A 5068-nucleotide genomic window follows, 5' to 3' on the forward strand; every position below is an offset into this window, starting at 1 on the left:
TCAGTTAATGATGAAATCCCTGATCATCTATGCTCAGTGTGCTATGCTTCCTTCGACACAGCTGTTTCCATGGTCCGGGGTTTGGTCATGGGGCTCTGATGGGGAAATGCAATATAAAGTCCACCTTTTGCATTTTGCCCGTCAACCCACTGGATTTTGACCTTTTGGGGTTCTGTTTCCAAGATAGGTTCTACTTGGACAGGGCCCTCCCCATGGGGTGTTCTATATCTTGCGCCATGTTTGAGAGGTTCAGCATCTTTTTGGAATGGGCTGTGAAAGACAGGTCAGGCGTACAGAGTATGGTCCATTATTTGGGTGACTTCTTGTTTTCCAGGTCGAAGAATTCCATTCAGTGCTCCAACTTGATGCAGGCCCTCGGGGCCCTGGCAGATGAGCTTAGGGTCCCATTGGCACACGAAAAAACAGAGGGTCCATCTGCAGTCTTAACATTCTTAGGGATTGAGTTGGATATCCTTAATCAATATTGCTGGCTTCCAAAAGACAAACTTACTGTCCTGTGGGCAAAGCTTCTGGCAATAATGCATTCTCGTAAGGTCTCCTTGCAGACATTACAAGAGGTAGTAGGGCATCTAAATTTTGCTTGTAAAGTAGTTGCTCCTGGCCGGGCCTTCGTGCGAAGGCAATGCTGGGCAATGCACGGATTGCGAGAGCCCCATCCATCACCGAACGAGGGTCACTGCTGCTATGCGTTTGGATATGGGGGTCTGGCTTCAAATTTTACAGGAATTTAATGGCATTTCATTTTGGAGGTGTGAGTTGCTCCTCAAAGCTGATCTCCAGGTTCACTCCGATGCTGCTGGGGCACTGGGCTTTGGTGTCATATGGCTAGACTGTTGGTGCTTTGGGTGGTGGCCTGAGAGCTGGATGGCAGTCGGAATCTGCAGGGACCTTACATTCCTAGAATTTTCCCCCATTTACGTGGTGATGCACCTCTGGGCTGACCAATTAGCCAACTCTGTGGTTCTCTTCTGGTGTGACAGCTTAGCCATCATTCATGTCATTAATACTCTGACCTCCAGAAACCACAGGGTTATGTCATTGGTAAGAGCATTTACGCTTCATTGCCTGCAACTAATATCTTGTTCTGTGCCCGACACGTGCCTGGCTTGGACAATTCAATTGCCGATGCTTTATCACGTAACCAGATAGACAGGTTCTGAGAGTTAGCACCATGGGCTCGTCGACTGCCAGACCCCATGCCCGCTGCTCTATGGGAGATTGGTGGACTGAAGCTGAGCACGCCATGATGAACTCCATAGCTCCCAACACTAGGGTCGCCTACGACAAAGCAGGTAGGGAGTTCCGGGCCTTCCAGAGCGAACTGCAGTTGCATCACTCTGGCCTCATCCATCGGCTAGAGAACCAAGGGCTACTGGGGGGCTGCACCTCCTGCCTCCCAGGATGAATGCCATTGCAGGGGGAGACCAACCTGGTCCTTTACATCAGCCAGAGAGGGAAGAGCTGCAGGGAGCTCACTCCTTCCCTCCCTGCTAGAAAGAACACGCAGCTCCAACTAACTCTGGCCTCATCCATTGGCTAGAGAACTGAGGGGGAGTCCCCTGCCTCCCAGGATGAATGTCAATGCAGGGGGGAGACCAACCTGGTCCTATACATCAGTCACTGGTGTATTTGCTTTCCTTCCCCTCCTTCCTCCGAATTTCTTTTCCTTTTGTGTCGTGTCTTTTAGATTGTAAGCTCGAGGGCAGGGACTGTCTTAATATTCATCTTTGTAAGCCACTCTGGGAGCCTTTTTCAGCTGAAGAGTGGGGTAAAAACACCCTAAATAAATAAATCACACGTGGCCCATCCCAGTGGATCACCTCCTGCAATTTTGTGTGTATTCTAGGAACAGGGGGCTATCGGCCAGGACCATAAGCGGAAAGCTGGCCATGTTGGCCTCCTGGTCTAAAGTTAAGGGGTAAGCGATTCCACGGCCAATTTTAGGGTGTGACACACCATCCAGGGTTGGGCTAGGATTTCACCTGCACTGGTTGACTCTAGGCACCCCATTTCTCCGGATACCCTTTTGGGTCTTCATAGACTGTGGCCATCCATTTGTGTCTCACACTATGAGGCTGCATTGTTCCACACATTGGCTTTAATGGCTTTCTTTGGGGCCCTCAGGATTTCCAAATTAGTCTGGGCGTCCAAAAGTGACACGTCAGGAAGGACCCTGAGATATTCGGAGGTCCTGGCCTGTCCAGATATTGTTCATCTTTGGATTCAGAGATCCAAGACTGACCAGCGGGGCAAGGGCGTGACGGTATCCCTCTGTCGAGCTGAAATGGAGGAGTTATGCCCGGTTAGGGCCTTAGTGGATTTTATGGGACTATGGGGGTCAGCGGACAGCCCGTTATTTTGTCACTCTCATGGCTCCCTGTTGACGAAATTCCAATTCTGGACCGTCACCAAATCTGCACTGGGTGCCCTCGGCCTGGGTGATTTCCGATTCTGGACACATTCTTTCCAGATTGGAGCAGCCTCCACAGCCGCGTCGTTGGGTTTCTCGCAGAATCAGGTGAAGGCAGTAGGCAGATGGCGCTCTGGGGCCTTCCGGACGTACATGCGGGGTTTGACTGCCTGATATGGAGGGATGTACGAATCCCTTACCTTGCTCTGCGCAGGGGCATCCGCGGTGGGGGGGAGGCGCTCCGTCCCTCCCCCTGGAATCCTGCCTGGCCGGCTCCGCTCCGCAGCCAAGCTGCGGAGCTGCCGGCCGGCACGGGCCACCCGCAGCCAGACATCCGGCTGCTGGGCAGCCCTGCAGGGACGCAAGTGGTGGCTGTTGTAGCCTCTACCATTTGCGTCCCTGTATTGAGCCGTGATAGGCTATGTAAATACTTACGTAGCCTATCACGGCAGAGGGGAAAAAAAAACCAGCGTACGCAAATGGCGGTAGCTGCTGCCATTTGCGTACACTGGGGTTCCCCCCCCCGCCGTGATAGGCTACGTAAATACTTATGTAGCCTATCATGGCCTCCGCAGGGATACAAATGGCGTCCCTGCGTTAGCCGTGATAGGCTACGTAAGTATTTACGTAGCCTATCACGGCTATGAAGAGGAGGAAGCAAATGGCAGCCGCAGGATGGCCGCTATTCGCAAAGCAGCATGGATGGGAGCAGGTAAGTGCTCTGTTTCGCGTAGGGATGGCCGTGAATTTCTCCACGAATCTCAGGGAGGCCAAATGCCAACGCATTCGGCCCCCCGAAATTGTTGGTGAAATTCTCCGCGCCCCCCCCCCGGGATGGGACTTACCTCCCTCGAATGTCCCTCTCGGCGGCGGGTCCCAGCGGCGGTTCGTTGGGGGTGGCGGCCGGTCTTCCGACCGGCTGCCACCGCTACCATTACAAAATAAAGTAAAAAAACAACAACACCCGTGATAGGCTACGTAACGATTAACGTAGCCGATCACGGCTAGATTTCCAAAGTCAGCCGTGATAGGCTACGTTAATCGTTATGTAGCCTATCACGGTTTCCCCCCCCCACTTTTTATTTCGCGGCCGGGGAGACGGGGCGCTTCTCCCTGGCCTGAATTTCGGCCGGGCGAGGCAGGGCGCCTCCCCCCCCGGCCTGAACTTCGGTGGGAGAACCGAAGTGCCTCCCTCCCACCGCGAAGCAAGCTGCGAGACCAGGTAAGTCCCTTTCGTACATCACTAGTTTCGCGCGCCTTTCGTGGGGTGGGGGTGGCAGGGACTTCATCCCGTGCGCCTTTCGTGGGGGGGGGGCTTCGTTCTGCGACGGATTTTGTGGGCCTGAATGCACTGGCATTCGGCCTCACCGAGATCCGTCGCGGAATTCTCTGACATCCCTACTGATATGACGCCTGGTTTTCTGTGCTTACTGTTCTCATTCCCCTTAGATCGTTGGAATGGAGGCGCATCAGTTTGGGTGCTCATATGCGGGCACAGCATGGTGTTTTGTGCTGCTCGGAGGGCTTCCACGTTGGGCTGCGCATCCCAGCTTGGAATGTCCCAGAGCGCTAATGTGCAATGGCTTGGCAGACGTGGCATGCGGTAGGAGTGTCTCCTTCCCATGCTATTCCATCAAGGTCGGGTTGCTCTTCCCCCACAGGTTTTGGTGCTGCATCGGGCGGGGGGGGGGGGACAATTTGGGCTGTGTTAAAGGCAAGGACCTGATTGAGCAGGCCTTGGCCGATTTCCAGGAGATCCGGCACAGGTGGCCTGGGGGTAATCATTCTATGGTCTTGCTTGCTTCCAAGGATTAAGTGGAATGCACAGAATATGGGAGCTATCGAGAAGGCTCGACAGGAAGTCAACAGAGAGATTGCCTTGGGGCTATACGAACACAGTGATGGGATCGTCACTCATCAGGAAATCAGATGGACATGGAGGGAGCTCTACAGACATGATGGTGTACACCTGTCTGATGCAGGAAATGACACCTTTCTGTCAGATCTGCAAAGGGGCCTGTGGGAAGTTCTTCTGTGCAGGTGGGGGGGGGGGAGTTTGACAAGCAATAGGCTTGTCACTCCCAGTGGCAGCTAGGATGAGCAAAGGAGAACGAGCTTAGGGATGGTAAGCATTCAGAGGCACCTTATGGTGACAGGTGACGCCTGAGGCCTCCTGAACGGGTTTTGTGGCTCAGTGGTGAGATAAGGGTTGCCTGGGAGACCAAATCACCCAGGAGCTGTGCTGCCCCAGGAGGGGGTGGCACGGGAAGGTCTACCTCCCCCATAAGGGGCAGTCCAGAGGGGCGGCGATGCTGACACACTACCCCTCAAGCTGGGTATGTTTTCATCCACAAAGGTGCCAGCTAACCGCTGGCACAGTCAGGGCCCGTCCTAGTTTCCCCTTTGCAGATATTTCAATAAATGTGGCCCAATTTCAACCCAAGATTTGTGTCCGTCTCTTCATTACCCATCTCCACTTGCAAAGAAGACTGCCCTAACCTTTCCCAAGGTCTGTATTAAAAAAAAAAAAAAATGAAGGGGGCAGGGAGTGGAGAACTCCGTGGGTGGCCTTGGAAGTCCCTGCAGGTGCCACACTGGGGTCCCCTGCTCTAGAACCTTGTTTGCTTGCTACAGGAC

At 53.7% G+C, this 5068-nt stretch overlaps 1 pseudogene; it reads left to right on the forward strand.

Moving 5' to 3' along the window:
• The first annotated feature begins 1264 nt into the window (after positions 1-1264).
• LOC146346754 (uncharacterized) lies at positions 1265-4526 on the forward strand (annotated as a pseudogene).
• Positions 4527-5068: the final 542 nt, after the last annotated feature.

The sequence above is a fragment of the Heloderma suspectum genome, chromosome 4 (genome assembly GCF_057233095.1).
Source record: "Heloderma suspectum isolate Gila_16-S chromosome 4, 16-S_ref, whole genome shotgun sequence".
Lineage (NCBI taxonomy): Eukaryota > Metazoa > Chordata > Lepidosauria > Squamata > Helodermatidae > Heloderma > Heloderma suspectum.